Source organism: Oncorhynchus tshawytscha, linkage group LG10, assembly GCF_018296145.1.
Source record: "Oncorhynchus tshawytscha isolate Ot180627B linkage group LG10, Otsh_v2.0, whole genome shotgun sequence".
Taxonomy (NCBI): domain Eukaryota; kingdom Metazoa; phylum Chordata; class Actinopteri; order Salmoniformes; family Salmonidae; genus Oncorhynchus; species Oncorhynchus tshawytscha.
In genome coordinates this window covers 72,418,564-72,442,212 of record NC_056438.1, presented here as the reverse complement: position 1 = coordinate 72,442,212, position 23,649 = coordinate 72,418,564, and positions in this window count along the sequence as shown.

The window sequence follows — 23,649 nt, the reverse complement described above, 5'->3', positions numbered from 1 at the left end:
ACTTCATGATGACGGAAGTGAGTGCTACGGGGCGGTAGTCGTTTAGCTCAGTTACCTTAGCTTTCTTGGGAACAGGAACAATGGGTGTTTGGGAAAATGTATGGAGTAAAAAGTACATCACTGTCTTTAGAAATGTGATGAAGTAAAAGTAAACGTTGTCAAAAATACAAATAACACTCTCTCCTTTTCTCTGTCTCTCCCTTCTCTCTGTCTCTCTCTTTCTCCATCACCCTCCCTCTCTCTCTTTCTCTCTCCCTACAGGTGCCTGTCCCCCACCAATGTCACAACGTCTCTGCAGTGTGATGGCAACATGGGCACTGTCTCCTGGACGGCCGTTGCCAGGGCGGACATGTACCTAGCAACAGCCACAGGTGACGACGGACACACCCACACCTGCAGCTCCAACTCCACCGACTGTTCCTTCACCGACCTGCACTGCGCCGAGACCTACGCTGTCACCGTGGTTACCATGGACAGGGGCTGCTATAGCGACCCCAGCCCTGACGTTGAACTCAGAACAGGTGAGAAGAGACAGAGTCTGTCTGTCTGATCTCTCTGTGATGAATATCTTGTAGATCTAGAACTCGATTACATCCTTCATAATCTCTCATGGACAGACGTAACATAGAACGATATCGCAGCATCTCTCAACAGACTGTGGGATGAGACGATTAACCAGGGACTTTGTTCCGCTGTGTAGATTTTTTCCGCCACTGATCATTTGGACAAATCACGATTTCACAAGTGTTCACATCTTTCGAATTTCAGAAGGGGAGGGGACATTTAGCCCATCCATTTAGTGGGGTGGAGACTTTGATAGTCTGGTTTGTATCTTTTCTCATACATCTTTCCCCTGAACCTGATGGAGGATCTGACGCATTAACGCAATAATTAAGTTCTGGGGGTCCGAGATTCCATTCTTCATTACATTCCCACTTGTTGGACTTGAGTTAGCAACTGTATACTCTAGTACATCTGTTGTCTCTGGACTGCTCAGCACTGTGTCCACCCATCGACCTGGGGGGCATGGTGTCCTGTTCCACCAACATCCTGTCCCTGACCTGGGATGCCAGCCCAGTGTACGGTGGCAATTACACCTTACACTCCCAGAAGATAGGGGTGCTAACAACACCACTTCATATCCCACAATTTGTATTATATTTTTATTGACGGATAACCAGGGGCACAGTCCAACACTCAGACATAATTTACATACAAAGCATTTGTGTTCTTTGATTCTGCCAGATCAGGGGCAGTAGGGATGATCAGAGATGTTATCTTTATAAGTCTGTGAATTTGAACATTTTCCTGTCAACATGTAAATCAAATCAAATCAAATTGTATTTGTCACATACACATGGTAAGCAGATGTTAATGCGAGTGTAGCGAAATGCTTGTGCTTCTGGTTCCGACAATGCAGTAATAACCAACGAGTAATCTAACTAACGATTCCAAAACTACTACCTTATACACACAAGTGTAAAGGGATAAAGATTATGTACATAAAGATATATGAATGAGTGGTGGTACAGAGCGGCATAGGCAAGATGCAGTAGATGGTATTGAGTACAGTATATACATATGAGATGAGTATGTAAACAAAGTGGCATAGTTCAAAGTGGCTAGTGATACATGTATTACATAAAGATGCAGTAGATGATATAGAGTACAGTATATATGTAGACATACGAGATGAATAATGTAGGGTATGTAAACATTATATTAAGTAGCATTGTTTAAAGTGGCTAGTGATATATTTTACATCAATTCCCATTAATAAAGTGGCTGGAGTTGAGTCAGTGTGTTGGCAGCAGCCACTCAATGTTAGTGGTGGCTGTTTAACAGTCTGATGGCCTTGACATAGAAGCTGTTTTTCAGTCTCTCGGTCCCAGCTTTGATGCACCTGTACTGACCTCGCCTTCTGGATGATAGCGGGGTGAACAGGCAGTGGCTCGGGTGGTTGTTGTCCTTGATGATCTTTATGGCCTTCCTGTAACATCGGGTGGTGTAGGTGTCCTGGAGGGCAGGTAGTTTGCCCCCGGTGATGCGTTGTGCAGACCTCACTACCCTCTGGAGAGCCTTACAGTTGTGGGCAGAGCATATGCCGTACCAGGCGGTGATACAGCCCGACAGGATGCTCTCGATTGTGCATCTGCAGAAGTTTGTGAGTGCTTTTGGTGACAAGCCGAATTTCCTCAGCCTCCTGAGGTTGAAGAGGCGCTGCTGCGCCTTCTTCACGATGCTGTCTGTGTGGGTGGACCAATTCGGTGTGTCTGTGATGTGTATGACGAGGAACTTAAAACTTACTACCCTCTCCACTACTGTTCCATCGATGTGGATAGGGGGGTGTTCCCTCTGCTGTTTCCTGAAGTCCACAATCATCTCCTTAGTTTTGTTGATATTGAGTGTAAGGTTATTTTCCTGACACCACACTCCGAGGGCCCTCACCTCCTCCCTGTAGGCCGTCTCCTCGTTGTTGGTAATCAAGCCTACCACTGTTGTGTCGTCCGCAAACTTGATGATTGAGTTGGAGTTGTGCGTGGCCACGCAGTCGTGGGTGAACAGGGAGTACAGGAGAGGGCTCAGAACGCACCCTTGTGGGGCCCCAGTGTTGAGGATCAGCAGGGTGGAGATGTTGTTACCTACCCTCACCACCTGGGGGCGGCCCGTCAGGAAGTCCAGTACCCAGTTGCACAGGGCGGGGTCGAGACCCAGGGTCTCGAGCTTGATGACGAGTTTGGAGGGTACTATGGTGTTAAATGCTGAGCTGTAGTCGATGAACAGCATTCTCACATAGGTATTCCTCTTGTCCAGATGGGTTAGGGCAGTGTAAAGTGTGGTTGAGATTGCATCGTCTGTGGACCTATTTGGGCGGTAAGCAAATTGGAGTTGTTCTAGGGTGTCAGGTAGGGTGGAGGTGATATGGTCCTTGACTAGTCTCTCAAAGCACTTCATGATGACGGAAGTGAGTGCTACGGGCGGTAGTCGTTTAGCTCAGTTACCTTAGCTTTCTTGGGAACAGGAACAATGGGTGTTTGGGAAAATGTATGGAGTAAAAAGTACATCACTGTCTTTAGAAATGTGATGAAGTAAAAGTAAACGTTGTCAAAAATACAAATAACACTCTCTCCTTTTCTCTGTCTCTCCCTTCTCTCTGTCTCTCTCTTTCTCCATCACCCTCCCTCTCTCTCTTTCTCTCTCCCTACAGGTGCCTGTCCCCCACCAATGTCACAACGTCTCTGCAGTGTGATGGCAACATGGGCACTGTCTCCTGGACGGCCGTTGCCAGGGCGGACATGTACCTAGCAACAGCCACAGGTGACGACGGACACACCCACACCTGCAGCTCCAACTCCACCGACTGTTCCTTCACCGACCTGCACTGCGCCGAGACCTACGCTGTCACCGTGGTTACCATGGACAGGGGCTGCTATAGCGACCCCAGCCCTGACGTTGAACTCAGAACAGGTGAGAAGAGACAGAGTCTGTCTGTCTGATCTCTCTGTGATGAATATCTTGTAGATCTAGAACTCGATTACATCCTTCATAATCTCTCATGGACAGACGTAACATAGAACGATATCGCAGCATCTCTCAACAGACTGTGGGATGAGACGATTAACCAGGGACTTTGTTCCGCTGTGTAGATTTTTTCCGCCACTGATCATTTGGACAAATCACGATTTCACAAGTGTTCACATCTTTCGAATTTCAGAAGGGGAGGGGACATTTAGCCCATCCATTTAGTGGGGTGGAGACTTTGATAGTCTGGTTTGTATCTTTTCTCATACATCTTTCCCCTGAACCTGATGGAGGATCTGACGCATTAACGCAATAATTAAGTTCTGGGGGTCCGAGATTCCATTCTTCATTACATTCCCACTTGTTGGACTTGAGTTAGCAACTGTATACTCTAGTACATCTGTTGTCTCTGGACTGCTCAGCACTGTGTCCACCCATCGACCTGGGGGGCATGGTGTCCTGTTCCACCAACATCCTGTCCCTGACCTGGGATGCCAGCCCAGTGTACGGTGGCAATTACACCTTACACTCCCAGAAGATAGGGGTGCTAACAACACCACTTCATATCCCACAATTTGTATTATATTTTTATTGACGGATAACCAGGGGCACAGTCCAACACTCAGACATAATTTACATACAAAGCATTTGTGTTCTTTGATTCTGCCAGATCAGGGGCAGTAGGGATGATCAGAGATGTTATCTTTATAAGTCTGTGAATTTGAACATTTTCCTGTCAACATGTAAATCAAATCAAATCAAATTGTATTTGTCACATACACATGGTAAGCAGATGTTAATGCGAGTGTAGCGAAATGCTTGTGCTTCTGGTTCCGACAATGCAGTAATAACCAACGAGTAATCTAACTAACGATTCCAAAACTACTACCTTATACACACAAGTGTAAAGGGATAAAGATTATGTACATAAAGATATATGAATGAGTGGTGGTACAGAGCGGCATAGGCAAGATGCAGTAGATGGTATTGAGTACAGTATATACATATGAGATGAGTATGTAAACAAAGTGGCATAGTTCAAAGTGGCTAGTGATACATGTATTACATAAAGATGCAGTAGATGATATAGAGTACAGTATATATGTAGACATACGAGATGAATAATGTAGGTTATGTAAACATTATATTAAGTAGCATTGTTTAAAGTGGCTAGTGATATATTTTACATCAATTCCCATTAATAAAGTGGCTGGAGTTGAGTCAGTGTGTTGGCAGCAGCCACTCAATGTTAGTGGTGGCTGTTTAACAGTCTGATGGCCTTGACATAGAAGCTGTTTTTCAGTCTCTCGGTCCCAGCTTTGATGCACCTGTACTGACCTCGCCTTCTGGATGATAGCGGGGTGAACAGGCAGTGGCTCGGGTGGTTGTTGTCCTTGATGATCTTTATGGCCTTCCTGTAACATCGGGTGGTGTAGGTGTCCTGGAGGGCAGGTAGTTTGCCCCCGGTGATGCGTTGTGCAGACCTCACTACCCTCTGGAGAGCCTTACAGTTGTGGGCAGAGCATATGCCGTACCAGGCGGTGATACAGCCCGACAGGATGCTCTCGATTGTGCATCTGCAGAAGTTTGTGAGTGCTTTTGGTGACAAGCCGAATTTCCTCAGCCTCCTGAGGTTGAAGAGGCGCTGCTGCGCCTTCTTCACGATGCTGTCTGTGTGGGTGGACCAATTCGGTGTGTCTGTGATGTGTATGACGAGGAACTTAAAACTTACTACCCTCTCCACTACTGTTCCATCGATGTGGATAGGGGGGTGTTCCCTCTGCTGTTTCCTGAAGTCCACAATCATCTCCTTAGTTTTGTTGATATTGAGTGTAAGGTTATTTTCCTGACACCACACTCCGAGGGCCCTCACCTCCTCCCTGTAGGCCGTCTCCTCGTTGTTGGTAATCAAGCCTACCACTGTTGTGTCGTCCGCAAACTTGATGATTGAGTTGGAGTTGTGCGTGGCCACGCAGTCGTGGGTGAACAGGGAGTACAGGAGAGGGCTCAGAACGCACCCTTGTGGGGCCCCAGTGTTGAGGATCAGCAGGGTGGAGATGTTGTTACCTACCCTCACCACCTGGGGGCGGCCCGTCAGGAAGTCCAGTACCCAGTTGCACAGGGCGGGGTCGAGACCCAGGGTCTCGAGCTTGATGACGAGTTTGGAGGGTACTATGGTGTTAAATGCTGAGCTGTAGTCGATGAACAGCATTCTCACATAGGTATTCCTCTTGTCCAGATGGGTTAGGGCAGTGTAAAGTGTGGTTGAGATTGCATCGTCTGTGGACCTATTTGGGCGGTAAGCAAATTGGAGTTGTTCTAGGGTGTCAGGTAGGGTGGAGGTGATATGGTCCTTGACTAGTCTCTCAAAGCACTTCATGATGACAGAAGTGAGTGCTACGGGGCGGTAGTCGTTTAGCTCAGTTACCTTAGCTTTCTTGGGAACAGGAACAATGGGTGTTTGGGAAAATGTATGGAGTAAAAAGTACATCACTGTCTTTAGAAATGTGATGAAGTAAAAGTAAACGTTGTCAAAAATACAAATAACACTCTCTCCTTTTCTCTGTCTCTCCCTTCTCTCTGTCTCTCTCTTTCTCCATCACCCTCCCTCTCTCTCTTTCTCTCTCCCTACAGGTGCCTGTCCCCCCACCAATGTCACAACGTCTCTGCAGTGTGATGGCAACATGGGCACTGTCTCCTGGACGGCCGTTGCCAGGGCGGACATGTACCTAGCAACAGCCACAGGTGACGACGGACACACCCACACCTGCAGCTCCAACTCCACCGACTGTTCCTTCACCGACCTGCACTGCGCCGAGACCTACGCTGTCACCGTGGTTACCATGGACAGGGGCTGCTATAGCGACCCCAGCCCTGACGTTGAACTCAGAACAGGTGAGAAGAGACAGAGTCTGTCTGTCTGATCTCTCTGTGATGAATATCTTGTAGATCTAGAACTCGATTACATCCTTCATAATCTCTCATGGACAGACGTAACATAGAACGATATCGCAGCATCTCTCAACAGACTGTGGGATGAGACGATTAACCAGGGACTTTGTTCCGCTGTGTAGATTTTTTCCGCCACTGATCATTTGGACAAATCACGATTTCACAAGTGTTCACATCTTTCGAATTTCAGAAGGGGAGGGGACATTTAGCCCATCCATTTAGTGGGGTGGAGACTTTGATAGTCTGGTTTGTATCTTTTCTCATACATCTTTCCCCTGAACCTGATGGAGGATCTGACGCATTAACGCAATAATTAAGTTCTGGGGGTCCGAGATTCCATTCTTCATTACATTCCCACTTGTTGGACTTGAGTTAGCAACTGTATACTCTAGTACATCTGTTGTCTCTGGACTGCTCAGCACTGTGTCCACCCATCGACCTGGGGGCATGGTGTCCTGTTCCACCAACATCCTGTCCCTGACCTGGGATGCCAGCCCAGTGTACGGTGGCAATTACACCTTACACTCCCAGAAGATAGGGGGTGCTAACAACACCACTTCATATCCCACAATTTGTAATACATTTTTATTGACGGATAACCAGGGGCACAGTCCAACACTCAGACATAATTTACATACAAAGCATTTGTGTTCAGTGATTCTGTCAGATCAGGGGCAGTAGGGATGACCAGAGATGTTATCTTTATAAGTGTGAATTTGAACATTTTCCTGTCAACATGTAAATCAAATCAAATCAAATTTTATTTGTCACATACACATGGTTAGCAGATGTTAATGCGAGTGTAGCGAAATGCTTGTGCTTCTGGTTCCGACAATGCAGTAATAACCAATGAGTAATCTAACTAACAATTCCAAAACTACTACCTTATACACACAAGTGTAAAGGGATAAAGAATATGTACATAAAGATATATGAATGAGTGGTGGTACAGAGCGGCATAGGCAAGATGCAGTAGATGGTATCGAGTACAGTATATATACATATGAGATGAGTATGTAAACAAAGTGGCATAGTTCAAAGTGGCTAGTGATACATGTATTACATAAAGATGCAGTAGATGATATAGAGTACAGTATATAAGTAGACATATGAGATGAATAATGTAGGGTATGTAAACATTATATTAAGTAGCATTGTTTAAAGTGGCTAGTGATATATTTTACATCAATTCCCATTATTTTTTTTGTAACAGTATTTTTATTGGAATTTCACAATTTTCACCCATATTAAGAGATACAACAACAGAGACAAAGCACACAGAACAAAAACAGGAAAACAGCACCCACTTACACATATCTACGTGCATATATATATACACATACATACATACACATACATACACACACATACATATACCCATGCATATACACACACATACGCATACATACACGCACACACACACATATACACACCTATACATACGTACACCATTTTTCTCTTCCCGCTCTGTGTTTCTCTCACCCCATCACCATCATTGCGTCTCTCAATACATACATTTTAAACAAACTTACAAACAGAAATTAAACAAAAAAGCTCAGTTTAAACCAAGAGGTTAGGTTCCACACATGGAACGTACAGTGTAGTTCTGAAATACATAGATCCCCGCCATTCTAAGAGAATCCTTGCAGCATAATAGCTGATACCTCAGGTTCCAGGTAATTTAGATAAGGTTCCCATACTTTGTAGAACTGGTCTGTTTTAGAATGCAATGTACATGTCAGATATTCCAGAGGCACCCATTCAAATAGTATCTTATGCCAATCTTTAATAGAAGGAACCGTATCACTAATCCACTGTAAAAGGATGTTTTTCCTCGCTGCGAAGGTAAGGATGTTGTAAAGCCTCCTTTTACCGACAGAAGTAACATGCCTACTAGGGAGACCTAACAGTAAAGAAACTGGGTCCAATTCTAGATCAACCCCTAGGATCTTTTCAATTTCTTGCAGAACACCAGACCAGTATCTTTGTATTTTGGTACATGACCATAAACAATGTGTTAGGGTGCCTGTATCAGTTTTGCATTTAAGACACTGAGGGGAAGAAGAAGTGGGGCTAAAAGCATGTCTGCGATTTGGGGATATATGCAATCTGTGTATTATTCTTAATTGGATTGCTCTAGTACGGTTACATATAGATATTGTTTTTGCATATCTCCAAATGTCCTCCCACATCTCTTCGTCAATAGTAACAGACAATTCTTTCTCCCACACTTGTTTCACCCTCTGTGTGTTGACAGCAGAAAAGGACCTTAAAGTATCATAAAACAGACTTACAGACATTTTCCTTTGTGGGAAAAAAAGCATTCTTTCAATGACAGACACATCAGGGTTACCAATTAAGGTGGTGCTCTTCAGAATATAATGTCTTACTTGTAGGAAGCGGAAAAAGTCCTGCTTTGGGAGTCGATATTTCTCGACCATCTGCTCAAATGACAACAAAATCTTATCAGCAAATAAGTCATTTAGCCTGCGTATGCCCTTATTAAGCCATAAGTTAAAGCCAGCATCCAGCAATCCTGGACTGAAATCTGGGTTGTTAAGAATTGGGGTAAGAGCAGAGGTTAGTTTGGACCTTCCCAGGAAGCGTTGAACTGACCTCCATACTTTGAGTGTGTTAAGTGTAACGGGATTATTGCAGTGATCTTCTACAGACTTGAAACTTCTGAAAAATAAAAGATCCTGTAAGGGGTATTTTGAAAGAGAAGTCTCAATGTCTAACCAAATAGAGGAGTCATCATTTGTGATCCAGTCAGAAATATAACAAAGGTGGGCACACCATTGATAGAACCTGATATTGGGCAGGTCCAAGCCGCCCATAGAACTTGGCAGCTGCAATATTGCCATCTTAAGTCTTGGCTTGCGTTTACTCCATATAAAGGAACTTAGCCATCCATTTACATCCTTTATTACCTTATTGGAGAGTAATACTGGGATCATTTGGATTGGGTAAAGTAGTCTAGGTAAAATGTTCATTTTCAAGAGGGATATTCTACCCAACCAAGAAATCGGGAGAGAGTTCCAGCGCTCCAGATCCTGTCTTATTGTATCAAACAAGGGAACAAAATTGGCTTTGTACATTAGCTGGAATTTAGGAGTTACAAATATACCCAGATACATGAAACCTGAGGGAGACCATTTAAAAGGGAAGGGGGAGAAGTATTAGGTACAGAGTGTAGGCTACCAAGTGGCATAGCCTCTGACTTAGTAAGGTTAATCTTGTAGCCTGAGAATTCGCTGAATGATTCAATAATATTAATAAGAGATGTAATTGAAGTCTCGGGACTAGAGATGAATATCAGGACATCATCAGCATACAAGCTTATTTTATGGTGAACATCACCAATGAGCAGCCCCTGTATAGCAGGCGTTACCCTGATGGCCTCGGCCAGTGGTTCCATAACGAGTGCAAAGAGGAGGGGGGATAAAGGACAGCCCTGTCTGGTACCTCTGTGTATAGAGAAGCTATTTGACCGTAGCCCATTAGTAAGGACAGCAGCCTGAGGATCATCATATAAAACTTTCACCCATTTTATAAAGTTGTCCCCCAGACCAAATTTATTTAGAGCAAATAATAGGTAAGACCACTCCACACGATCAAATGCTTTCTCAGCATCTAGGGAGAGCACAAGACCATCCACAGCACTTTGTTGGTAGGCTTGAATTACATTAAGAAGCCGCCTGACGTTGTTGCATGACTTACGGCCCCTAATGAAGCCAGTTTGGTCTCTTTTCATAATTAGTGGCAGTGAGTCCTCTAATCTTGTGGCTAGAATTTTAGAAAGCAATTTTCTATCCACATTCAGAAGGGAAATTGGTCTGTATGAGGAACAAGACTCTGGACATTTTCCCTTTTTGAGAATAAGTGAAATGTTGGCTTCTCTCAGCGTTTGAGGGAGTTGGTCATTTGAAAATGAGTGGTTAAACATATCACGCAATGGCTCAAGGATCAGGCCATGGAACTCTTTATAGAACTCACTACAAAACCCATCTGGTCCTGGGGCCTTACCATTTTGCAGATTCTTAATTGCGAACATTATCTCTTCCTTGGTAATAGGGGCATTAAGGAGGGACCTTTGCTCTCCGGAGATAGTAGGCAGCTCAATCTTACAAAAGAAGTTCTCCATTAATTTGGGTACATCCTTTGGCAGTTCTGAGGCATAAAGGTTTGTATAAAATTTCTTAAATGAGTCACTTATCAATTTATTTTCATATAAATGATTACCATCAGAATCAGTAATAGTAGCAATTGACTGAGAGTCAGCCCTCTTTTTAGCTAGGTATGCCAAGTACTTTCCTGGCTTATTGCCATGTTCATATAGCTTTTGCCTGACAAATCTCATTTTCTTTTCAGCGTCCTGTGTTAGGAGAGAGTCTAACGTTGATCTAATGACTGATATTTCCTTTAATAGGGCAGGAGTGGGCGTTTTAATGTAGTCCTTCTCTTTAGTTCCTAATTCACCCTCTAACATTTTTTGCTTTTCCCGCTTTTTCCGTCTCTTAGTAGCTGTGTATGAGATAATCAGACCCCTGGCATACGCTTTACAGGTCTCCCAAAGGAGCGAGGGGTTATCTGTTGATTGAGAGTTAATAGAGAAAAATGCTTTAAACTCTGTTATAAAATATGATGTGAATGTATGGTCTTTAAGAATGGTTGTGTTCAACCTCCAATGTCTTGACCGATTGAATGAGCACTCACACCACTGTTTCATGATCAGATTCAACCAAAACTAAACAAAGTTATTCAATGCTGTGGAGGTGCAGCTTAAAGTTATTTACCCGAGAGAGTCAATAAACACAGCAGCCTCTTCAGGTGTGTAGAGCTTTTAGGTGATCCGTTGACCATAATCTTCAATGCACTCACCACTGTTTCATGATCAGATTCAACCAAAAAAATAAACAAAGTTATTCAATGCTGTGGAGGTGCAGCAGTTATTTACCTGAGAGAGTCAATAAACACAGCAGCCTCTTCAGGTGTGTAGAGCTTTTAGGTGATCCGTTGGCCGGGTACAACAGTGCGTAGTCCATCTTCATTCTCCTGAGTCGAGCCTTCGCCTCATCAAACGCTTTGCGTCTTCGTACAACCGCTGTGGAATAATCATTGAAGAATGAGACCTTTGGACCTTTATGTTGACTACCATCAGAGCCGATGTTTCTAGCCGCATCCATGACGCGCTGCTTGTCGGTGAAGTTGTGGAACTTTATAACCACCGGCCGTGGGCGCTGATTGGGACCGGGTATCGGTGCTTGAGAGCTCTGTCCAGCTTCACACGACCAGCCTTAGTGTCCATTTGTAGGTAGCCAGGGATCCATTCCTCAAAGAATTTTACTGAACGTGTCCCTTCAGAATTTTCCGGGAGTCCCACAACACGAATATTGCATCTGCGTCCTCGATTATCCAAGTCGTCAATGTGCTCCGCCATTTCGCGCACCTGTTTCTCAAGTGCTTTTATCTTAGCGTCCATAGATGTAGTTGAAGTTTCCACTGCAGCAATTCTTCCTTCCGCCTCAACAACACGTTTCACAACGCTCTGTATTTCAGCTGAATGGCCTGCTATTGCTTCCAAGACCGTTCTTATCTTAGCATCGATCACTTTAGTAATGTTATCAGTCACCTTTTGAATCATCAGGTCCATTGTGCCTGGATCCGCAATGGTGTTAGCTTCGCTAACATTAGCTAGCTCCTCATGCACATCCACAGGGGTGGTGGTTTTGGTCGACTTCTTAGTAGTTCTATTGGGCATGTTGTCGGAGATTTTTGCGAAATAGTCGTCAAGACTCATTATATGGTAACTTATTTAGCCAATTCTACCACTTTTTCAAGCTAGGAGATTAATTTAAGAATATAAATTTACGAATGCCACGAGAGCTCGCTGAAACACCGTGTTCTCTCTACGCCGCCATTTTGTCCCCCACCCAATTCCCATTATTAAAGTGGCTGGAGTTGAGTCAGTGTGTTGGCAGCAGCCACTCAATGTTAGTGGTGGCTGTTTAACAGTCTGATGGCCTTGAGATAGAAGCTGTTTTTCAATCTCTCGGTCCCAGCTTTGATGGACCTGTACTGATCTCGCCTTCTGGATGATAGCGGGGTGAACAGGCAGGTGTCCTGGAGGGCAGGTAGTTTGCCCCCGGTGATGCGTTGTGCAGACCTCACTACCCTCTGGAGAGCCTTACAGTTGTGGGCGGAGCAGTTGCCGTACCAGGCGGTGATACAGCCCGACAGGATGCTCTCGATTGTGCATCTGTAGAAGTTTGTGAGTGCTTTTGGTGACAAGCCAAATTTCTTCAGCCTCCTGAGGTTGAAGAGGCGCTGCTGCGCCTTCTTCACGATGCTGTCTGTGTGGGTGGACCAATTCAGTTTGTCTGTGATGTGTACGCCGAGGAACTTAAAACTTACTACCCTCTCCACTACTGTTCCATCGATGTGGATAGGGGGGTGTTCCCTCTGCTGTTTCCTGAAGTCCACAATCATCTCCTTAGTTTTGTTGACGTTGAGTGTGAGGTTATTTTCCTGACACCACACTCCGAGGGCCCTCACCTCCTCCCTGTAGGCCGTCTCCTCGTTGTTGGTAATCAAGTCTACCACTGTTGTGTCGTCCGCCAACTTGATGATTGAGTTGGAGGCGTGCGTGGCCACGCAGTCGTGGGTGAACAGGGAGTACAGGAGAGGGCTAAGAACGCACCCTTGTGGGGCCCCAGTGTTGAGGATCAGCGGGGTGGAGATGTTGTTACCTACCCTCACCACCTGGGGGCGGCCCGTCAGGAAGTCCAGTACCCAGTTGCACAGGGCGGGGTCGAGACCCAGGGTCTCGAGCTTGATGACGAGTTTTTTATTTTTTATTTTTTTATTTCACCTTTATTTAACCAGGTAGGCTAGTTGAGAACAAGTTCTCATTTGCAACTGCGACCTGGCCAAGATAAAGCATAGCAGTGTGAACAGACAACACAGAGTTACACATGGAGTAAACAATTAACAAGTCAATAACACAGTAGAAAAAAAGAGAGTCTATATACATTGCGTGCAAAAGGCATGAGGAGGTAGGCGAATGATTACAATTTTGCAGATTAACACTGGAGTGATATATGATCAGATGGTCATGTACAGGTAGAGATATTGGTGTGCAAAAGAGCAGAAAAGTAAATAAATAAAAACAGTATGGGGATGAGGTAGGTAAAAATGGGTGGGCTATTTACCGATAGACTATGTACAGCTGCAGCGATCTGTTAGCTGCTCAGATAGCAGATGTTTGAAGTTGGTGAGGGAGATAAAAGTCTCCAACTTCAGCGATTTTTGCAATTCGTTCCAGCCACAGGCAGCAGAGAACTGGAACGAAAGGCGGCCAAATGAGGTGTTGGCTTTAGGGATGATCAGTGAGATACACCTGCTGGAGCGCGTGCTACGGATGGGTGTTGCCATCGTGACCAGTGAACTGAGATAAGGCGGAGCTTTACCTAGCATGGACTTGTAGATGACCTGGAGCCAGTGGGTCTGGCGACGAATATGTGGCGAGGGCCAGCCGACTAGAGCATACAAGTCGCAGTGGTGGGTGGTATAAGGTGCTTTAGTGACAAAACGGATGGCACTGTGATAAACTGCATCCAGTTTGCTGAGTAGAGTGTTGGAAGCAATTTTGTAGATTACATTTGGAGGGTACTATGGTGTTAAATGCTGAGCTTTAGTCGATGAACAGCATTCTCACATAGGTATTCCTCTTGTCCAGATGGGTTAGGGCAGTGTAAAGTGTGGTTGAGATTGCATCGTCTGTGGACCTATTTGGGCGGTAAGCAAATTGGAGTGGGTCTAGGGTGTCAGGTAGGGTGGAGGTGATATTGTCCTTGACTAGTCTCTCAAAGCACTTCATGATGACGGAAGTGAGTGCTACGGGGCGGTAGTCGTTTAGCTCAGTTACCTTAGCTTTCTTGGGAACAGGAACAATGGGTGTTTGGGAAAATGTATGGAGTAAAAAGTACATCACTGTCTTTAGAAATGTGATGAAGTACAAGTAAACGTTGTCAAAAATACAAATAATACTCTCCTTTTCTCTGTCTCTCCCTTCTCTCTGTCTCTCTCTTTCTCTCTCCCCTTCTCTCTCTCTCTTCCTCTCTCTCTCTTTCTCTCTCCCTACAGGTGCCTGTCCCCCCATCAATGTCACAACGTCTCTGCAGTGTGATGGCAACATGGGCACTGTCTCCTGGACGGCTGTTGCCAGGGCGGACATGTACCTAGCAACCGCCACAAGTGACGACGGACACACCCACACCTGCAGCTCCAACTCCACCGACTGTTCCTTCACCGACCTGCACTGCGCCGAGACCTACGCTGTCACCGTGCTTACCATGGACAGGGGCTGCTATAGCGACCCCAGCCCTGACGTTGAACTCAGAACAGGTGAGAAGAGACCGAGTCTGTCTGTCTGATCTCTCTGTGATGAATATCTTGTAGATCTAGAACTCGATTACATCCTTCATAATCTCTCATGGACAGACGCACGTAACATAGAACGATATCGTAGCATCTCTCAACAGACTGTGAATTTATCAAATACATCAGTCAACCCCTTAGAATAAAAACACATTTCGGTGGGCACAACTCTATCGCAATTTGTGCATAGGCCAGAAAATGAACCTGAGACTCCAGCGTGGCAGGCAAGAATTCTACCACTGAACCACCAAAGAAAGCTATTGAAATGATCAAAATAACATTATTTATAATTGTCTGTAGTCGTAAAATTAGGCACGTACTACCGAGACAATTCCCAGAAAATAGCCCTAATTTAAAGGTCCAAACATTACTCCTGCGATGATTCTCATTACTCTCACTCTCGTTGTCTCTGTCTCTCTCTTTCTGTATGTCCCCTTATCTTATCTCCTGCCTTTCCCTTTGGTCTTACAGTTTTTGGAAATATGCCCTGGTTTATGCCTTGCAGTCTCTAGCAAAATGGCCAGTTTGATCACAATTAAAACATTTCCAATCGCTCCCGGTCCATTTACCACTGTCTTTCCCAGGTTTCCTACCCTTGAATCCTCCCTTATCTACAATTACCCCGATAGTTACTATTAGATACTCTGCTCCTTTCTGTTCTTTCTTCTCTTTTCCTTTACACTCTCCTCCTTTTCCGGGCTTCAGACAGCCACACCGTAGCTGTGTCTAGTCCTCAACCTGCTGTTTCTGTTGATTATCTACACACGTCTTATGTATCTGCCTTAATCTCACAATTTATATGTATGTGCTTTTACTTCTATGTGTGTGCTTTCAACTGTTATTACCTATGTGTGTGTACTTTTACTTTCTATGTTGATAAATACCTCCCGTTGATCTCTCCTAGGATCTTAGAATAATTATTTTTATGACTTTTGATAGATCATTAGGTCTCACGCATATACAACTATAAGCTGTTTCCCAGGGGTTGTACCCTGGTTAACAGCCCATTTTCCCGTAGTTTCTTATGACTTTCAACTGATTAATATATCTATCTTAGACACAAGTAATTATCCTCGTTGAAAACTTTCTATGTGCCGTCTCACAATCTATGGGTGTACCTCATTCCTCAACTCTTCCACCCATGGTATCCTCTATTGGTAATGGTTGTACCCTGGTTAACAGCCCATTTTCCCGTAGTTTCTTATGACTTTCAACTGATTAATATATCTATCTTAGACACAAGTAATTATCCTCGTTGAAAACTTTCTATGTGCCGTCTCACAATCTATGGGTGTACCTCATTCCTCAACTCTTCCACCCATGGTATCCTCTATTGGTAATGGCCTTAACTACCACAAATAATTTCGGACCTGTCCCTTTGCTTCGGTGATCTGTTACCCAGTGCCGCCAACACTAACATAGATACTTTTGTATTTAAACTTTCTCTACATTAGATTATATGGACAGTATACCCGATACAAATCAATACTGTTAGTTATACAGCTAAAATCCTCCCTCACATTTATCTTGACCAATGCTTCTAAGTCAATTTTAGTAAGTTTAGAATTTAACCCCAAACTACTGAATAAAGATTACTGACCTTATCCTTGCAGCTGAGATTCAATTTTGGTTGGATCTCGTCACCGTTTCTGTCGTGTACCAGTTCGCCACTGGCCTGTAAAGAACCCTCAGAATGTGGCCAGGTCTTTAATCTACGGATCTACGATCCGCCCGTGCACGGTTTTTGGCGCTCCCATGGGACGACGGAAACAGGTACTGAGATCCGGCTCGAAGTACCAAGTTGTCACGATAATTTTCAATCCCAATGATGATAACTAAACAATTATTTAAGCTTTGACCAATCCCCGAAGTTTGTAAAACCCTGGGTTTAATGATAAATAGGCAAAGACTCAAGATTCTGCAAAAGGTTCGTAAGCTTTATTCACGAGAACGTTCTAAAGTCAACCAAAATTTGAACATTATTTATAACCCCCTCTACACACACACACACACACACACAGACACACGGACACAGACAGTTTTATCACTTTTCTACCAGCCTTGGCAGTTTCTCACCGTTCTCTCCTCTCCTCCCTAGATTAGAGAGGCCTTGGAAGGGCCCTCCTGTTGTCAGGTCATGTGTAGTCTACCAGCCTCTGTTTTCTCCCTCTTAACTTGTCCCACACATACATTATTGGATTATAGTATTATAATTCTAATACATTTCACATAGTCTTATATGTTTCAGGGTGGAATTCTTTAGTCATTACTTTAAACATATAAATTCCTTTATCACTCATACATCTATCTCCTGAACCTGATGGAGGATCTGACACATTCATGCAAGATTTTAGTTCTGGGTGTCCAAGATTCCATTCTTCATTACATTCCCACTTGTTGTCTCTGGACTGCTCAGCACTGTGTCCACCTATCGACCTGGAGGGCATGGTGTCCTGTTCCACCAACATCCTGTCCCTGACCTGGGATGCCAGCCCAGTGTACGGGGCCAATTACATCTTACACTCCCAGAAGATAGGGGGCGCTAACACCACCACTTCATACCCAACCTCTGACACCTCCCTATTCATCACCGGCCTGCAGTGCGGGGAACGCTACGAATTCCAGGTCGTCACTAGCGACGGGACCTGCAACAGCAGTCTGAGCCGTCCACTGGAGATGGATACAGGTAAGCAGAGCCTCACTGTTGGTTCAATAACTAATTATAGCCTAATATGGTCAATTTGCTAATCTTCTGCTTGGGTGAAACACATGCTCACCACCCATTGGCTGACATCTCATCACATGACCTCTGTCTCTCTGCCCATCAGCTCCATGCCAGCCAACCCACCTGGCTGCACATGTGGACTGTGGAACCAACCGAGGCAACATCTCCTGGTTCGAGAGCGTTGGCGCCTCCTACTACGTCGCTGAGGTGACGGGTGGCCATGGGCACGTGGCTTCTTGTACCTCCAACGATACTTCCTGTGCGGTGAAACTGCACTGCGGGCGGACGTACTCGGCTACACTGGTTGCCTCCACTGACTCCTGCAACAGTACTCTGCACGCCACCATTGAATTTGACTCAGGTAAGACACATACATAAACTCCCCCAAACACACTGCACTCTTTACACAATCATTCTGTTTTTGTGCTTTCAAAACCCAATATGTCACATATGTAAGACAATCACACATTTCACTCTCTTCCTTCGCCCAGCCCCCTGTCTGCCTGGGAACGTGTTGGCAGAGCTGGACTGTATCTCCAACATGTTAGCGGTCCAGTGGCAGCCGACCACTGGGGATGCAGACGACACCTACACAGCCCTGGCCATCGGCAGTGACGGCTACCAGGCCTCCTGTAACTCCACCTCTAACTCCTGCAGCATCCCCAATCTGCAGTGTGGCCAGACCTACGAGGTGGCTGTCACCTCCTCCTCCATCAACTGTTCCATCATCGCTGGATCAGACTACCGTGTTCAGTCTGGTACGTGGGCTCTAGTTCTGACAAATTAGGTGTATTTTCCAATATCCACACTAGCACTTAGAATATGCTCAATATATGACCTCATTATAAAAAGCTAGTGTGAATAGGGAAGTGAGATCCATCTTTTTCAGTTTTCACATGAAATGATGAGGGTCCTGACCCACGTGACCTGACCAGGAGAAACTGGGCATTAGTTATTAACACCTCTCTCCCCCTTTCCCTTCCACTCTCTTCTCCCCCGTCTCCCTCTCCCCTCTCCAGCCCCCTGTAAGCCCCAGAACACCACGGTGGACCTGGAGTGCAGCACCAACGTTGCCACGGTGATCTGGGATCTGACCAGCACGTCTCAGAACTACACGGTGACGGCCACGGACATGTCAGGCACCAACACCAGCTGCAGCACCAACGAGACCAGTTGCTCCTTCTCCCAGCTGAGTTGTGGCGAGATGTACACCTTCAGCGTCATGGGCCATACCAACGTGTGCATGAGCGAGGTCAGCTCTCCCATGCAGATGCTCACAGGTACTCGTGCACCTACAGTTCTCGTACATTTGATAGAGGAAATGTAGGATAAATATAAAACAGTTCTACCTCGTTCATTTTACATTAATACAATACAATGTATTGCCCCAGGCCACACAATATAACTTTTTGATGTTATTTAAAAGCCATTATCAGGAGCAAAATATGGCCTACCACCAAGCTGCTTAGATAAAGCTCCCCTCTCTCTCTCCCTCTCCATCCCTCTCTCTCTCCCTCCATCTCTTTATCTCTCTCCCTCCATCCCTCTCTCTCCATCCTGCTCTCTCTCCCTCTTCATCCCTCTCTCTCTCCCTCCATCTCTTTATCTCTCTCCCTCTATCCCTCTCTCTCTCTCTACCTCCATCCCTCTCTCTCTCTCTCTCGCTGTCCATCCCTCTCTCTCTCTCCCCTTCACCCCTCCCTCTGTCCCTCTCTCTCTGTCCCTCTATCCCTTTCTCTCTCCAGCTCCTTGCGTGTCCACTAACATAGCCTCCAGTCTAGACTGTGGTACAGACATGGCCTTCATCACTTGGAACAGTGCCGTGGGAGCTACAGCCTACACCGTACAGGCGGAGGGTAACCATGGTCACAAGTCCTCCTGCAGCGACACAGGCACACAATGTTCGCTTAAAAACCTGGCATGCGGGCAGGAATACTCTGTTGTTGTTGTAGCAATGCACACCGGCTGTCCTGGTCCAGGCAGTCAGGCTGTAACGTTCACTACAGGTAAATACAGTGTAGTTTAACACTCCATATTTTCTACCTCCACTATAGAACATTCTGACACTCTTTTATTCACTCTTTCATGAGCTTTCGTCTGCCTTTTTTCCCCTTCAGCTCCCTGCTCTCCTCAATCTGTGGAAACCCAACTGGACTGCACGTCTGGAAGGTTGAATGTTTCATGGCTACCGAGTGTCGGGGCGACCTGCTACCACGCCATGGTGCAAGACAGAAGTAACGTCATGATGTGTGACACCAATACAACTTCCTGTGTTGTCCCCAACCTGAGCTGTGGCAACGCCTACAACGTTACCATGGTAGCACAGGGCCAATCCTGCAACAGCTCCCACAGCGCAGCCAATGAGATTTCAACAGGTAAGAAAACAAGGAAGACGTTGTTTAATTGATGACCATTACTTAATGGTTGATCTACTGTATGTTAGTCTTGACCGTGCCCCCTCTCCCACTCTGCCCCCCAGCACCCTGCCCCCCCACCTCCCTCTCAGCCACCGTGGACTGCTCCACCAACATCGCAATGGTCACCTGGGACTCCCAGAATGCACAGGGGGTGGTGTACAGCGCTCGGGCATCAGACGTACAGGGTAGTTCAGTAGAATGTAACACCACAGACTCTAACTGTGCTCTGACTAAGCTGCAGTGTGGCAGTGAATACAATGTCACCGTCACAGCCTCAAAGGACAACTGCTCGAGCATCCCAAGCTTGACGTTTACCTTCACTACAGGTCAGTGACACGTCAGTGGGATAGTTATATTATCTACTGAGCAAATCTGAAAATATATGACATTGGGAGGTCGGTGGCACCTTCATTTGGAAGGACGGGCTCTTGGTAATGGCTGGAGCGGAATTAGTGGGAAAGTATCACATACATCAAACACGTGATTTCCATGTTTGATGCCACTCCATTTGCTCCATTCCAGCCATTACTATGAGCAGTCCTCCCCTCAGCAGCCTCCTGTGATTGTACACTATGTAAGGTTTGTAAGATAAGATAGTACTTTATTAATCCCGCAAAGGGGAAATTTGATGAATAAAGTACTAACTTATTTTGTATAAAGGTTGTAACAACGTTCTCACCTGTCCCCTCCCTCAGCGCCCTGTGTGCCCCACCTCTCTGATGTCCAGCTGCTCTGCTCCTCTGACTCCGCCTCTATCACCTGGGCAACGGCTGCAGGGGCGGAGCTGTATGAAGTCACAGCGGAAGACGGCCAGGGCGGGAGCCTGCAGTGTAACTCCAGGGATGTCACTTCCTGCCAGGTGTCCAGCCTGCAGTGTGGACAGCAGTATGTTTTCAGTGTGACTGCCTCAGACAGGCTGTGTGCCAGCCCTCCCAGTGCTATGATACAGTCAATGACAGGTACAACTGTGTGTGTGTGTGTGTGTGTGTGTGTGTGTGTGTGTGTGTGTGTGTGTGTGTGTGTGTGTGTGTGTGTGCGTTTCTATATTCAAGTATGTGTGCGAGTCTCTCTGCTTGTGCCCATTCAGGACCCAGGCTTTAGTACACACAGGTCACAGATCCTATTCTGAGGCCAGTCTAGCCAAGTGAAAACCTTTGAAACTCATAACCCAGTTTCGGTCCTGGCTGACATTCTAACATGTTTCTGTGTTTCCCCCTGCAGCCCCTTGTCCTCCGCAGAACATCCACACCTCAGTGGGCTGTGAGAACCGCACCGCCTACATTAGCTGGACCCACAGCCAGGGGGCGCTGTCTTATACAGCTAGACTACACAGGGCTGGTGGAGAGGCAGCTTCCTGCTCCTCCAATGCCACCGGCTGTGACATCACTTCCCTTCCCTGCGGAGAGACGTACACAGTGACGGTGGCTGCAGAGGGACATACCTGCAACAGCTCCCAAAGCTCGGAATCCTCTATCAAGACAGGTGTGTTACTTAGGCAACCAAGCAAACCATGACCCTAACCAAACCTATATGTATATATATATATATATATATATATATATATATATATATATATATATATATATATATATATATATACAGTATATCATACCAATGTGGGCTGCTACACATATTTATTCACCGATTATTAAAGGAATGGTCAACCCAAGTAGAAGCAGGAGAAATATGACTCCATCCCAGATCCATCTAATTCCATGGCATTCTGATGTTCCCTCCCAGCTCCATGTGTGCCCTCTGCTCCCGTGTCCAACCTGAGCTGCAGCACCAACATGGCCGCCATGACCTGGAACAGCAGCCTGGGGGCCAACCTTTACTCTGTAGTAGCCAATAGCAGTGCAGGTCACTCTGGCAACTGCCAATCAGCAGGCCTGAGTTGTGAACTGACGACCTTACTGTGTGGACAGACATACACGGTCACAGTGACAGCTCAGGACAGCATGTGCACCAGCGCTAGCAGCCAGTCAGTGGAAGTCAAGACAGGTGGGTTGTTGTGCATAGACATCTAATGACATGGAATGATTTCTAATGCAGAAAGGCTACCCGCACACCGAATCATGTTATCACATTGTCTTTTAAACCTTATAACCTTGTAATAACCCCTCTGTCCCATGTATTAAACACATACATACTGTAATCAGATCTATATAACAACAATTAACCTCTTTCCCTCTCTCCCCCAGAGCCCTGTGTGCCCATGTATCTCAGTGTGTCCTACAGCCTGTCCATCGCTCAGCTGTTCTGGGACATGGCTAAAGGTGCCAGCTCCTACTCTGCCCAGGCCATCACTGACCAGGGCCTTACGGTCAGCTGTCACACCAACGACACCTACTGTGACCTGCCCGGCATGGCCTGCGGCCAGATCTACAATGTCACCGTCTCTGCTAGCAACAGCGCCTGTAACAGCAGTGTCACCACCAAGCCCTACATCCTGATGACAGGTCAGTCATGTGAGCAGGATGTAGGTTGGGATTGGCTAGAGAGAGGATGGGAGGGGTTAGTGGGGTGGTTTAAAAAGCAGCTATAATTTGGAATAAGTTCAATAAAAGTACCGGAAGATATTGAGATAACCTTCTTAGATAGCGCTCATAGATAACCCTGATAGATAACGCTCATAGATAACCTTCTTAGATAACGCTCATAGATAACCTTCTTAGATAGTGCTCATAGATAACCCTGATAGATAACGCTCATAGATAACCTTCTTAGATAACGCTCATAGATAACCTTCTTAGATAACGCTCATAGATAACCCTGATAGATAACGCTCATAGATAACCCTGATAGATAACGCTCATAGATAACCTTCTTAGATAACGCTCATAGATAACCCTGATAGATAACGCTCATAGATAACCCTGATAGATAACGCTCATAGATAACCCTGATAGATAACGCTCATAGATAACCTTCTTAGATAACGCCCATAGATAACCCTGATAGATAACGCTCATAGATAACCCTGATAGATAACGCTCAAAGATAACCCTGATAGATAACGCTCATAGATAACCCTGATAGATAGCGCTCATAGATAACCCTGATAGATAACGCTCATAGATAACCCTGATAGATTCATAGATAACCCTGATAGATAACGCTCAAAGATAACCCTGATAGATAACGCTCATAGATAACCCTGATAGATAACGCTCATAGATAACCCTGATAGATAACGCTCATAGACAACCCTGATAGATAACGCTCAAAGATAACCCTGATAGATAACGCTCATAGATAACCCTGATAGATAGCGCTCATAGATAACCCTGATAGATAACGCTCATAGATAACCCTGATAGATAACGCTCATAGATAACCCTGATAGATAACGCTCATAGATAACCCTGATAGATAACGCTCATAGATAACCCTGATAGATAACGCTCATAGATAACCCTGATAGATAACACCCATAGATTATTTTTATTTGCTATTATTTAACCTTTATTTAACTAGGCAAGACATTGAAGAACACATTCTTATTTACAATGACGTCCTAGGAACAGTGGGTTAACTGCGTTGTTCAGGTGCAGAACTAACAGATTTTTACCTTGTCAGCTCAGTGATACGATC